The 735-nt window shown below is 31.0% G+C and overlaps 1 pseudogene; it reads left to right on the top strand.

Annotated features, from left to right (window-relative positions):
- The first annotated feature begins 374 nt into the window (after positions 1 to 374).
- On the top strand, positions 375 to 493 carry LOC111730753 (annotated as a pseudogene).
- The last annotated feature ends 242 nt before the right edge of the window (positions 494 to 735 follow it).

Genomic DNA, 735 nt, shown 5'->3' with positions numbered 1-735 from the left:
GATTTGCTGGGTCAAATGTTTAAGGTCTTTGATGCATTTTTCCATATTATATTTCATCACGTGTAAATTTATACTTCCATTAACAATTTATAAAAGTAGCTTGACATTATTCTATATCGCTATGTTCACCATTTTATCTTACTGATTTTATGAGTTCTTTATATATTAAGGTCATGAACCTTTTGTCTTTCATATATTTTATGGTATATTTACCATACAGAAATATTTAATTTTTATATAGTGAAATCTATAAATTTTTTATGGTTTCTGCTATTGATGCAATATTTAGGAAAGTTTTCCCTATTGATGATCCTAAACTTTTTGAAGATATTTTGTGGCCTCACTTCACTTTTTAATCTATCTAAAATTTAATGTGCTATGGCCATGCCACCCTGAGCAAGCCCAATCCCATCTGATCTTGGAAGCTAAGCAGGGTCGGGCCTGGTTAGTACTTGGACGGGAGACCACCTAGGAAGACTAGGTGCTGTAGATGTAAAAAATAAAAAATAAGGGATTGTAAGCTGACAAAGTCCTTGCAATCTGTGAGGTCAACCAAGGGTTGCCTCACCTAAAAAACAAATAAATACATACATACGTACATAAATAAAGTAATTAATTAATTAAATAAAATTTAATGTGGTATATGGTAAGAGGAAAGCATCCAAATTAATGTTTTAGGTATTAACTTATGCCCAACCCTCCACATATAAAATATTACTTCTGTTATATACTAAA

Source organism: Pteropus vampyrus, unplaced genomic scaffold, assembly GCF_000151845.1.
Source record: "Pteropus vampyrus isolate Shadow unplaced genomic scaffold, Pvam_2.0 Scaffold334, whole genome shotgun sequence".
Taxonomy (NCBI): Eukaryota; Metazoa; Chordata; class Mammalia; order Chiroptera; family Pteropodidae; genus Pteropus; species Pteropus vampyrus.
Note: the sequence above shows the minus strand (reverse complement) of the source record. Positions and strands in the feature narration are given on the sequence as shown.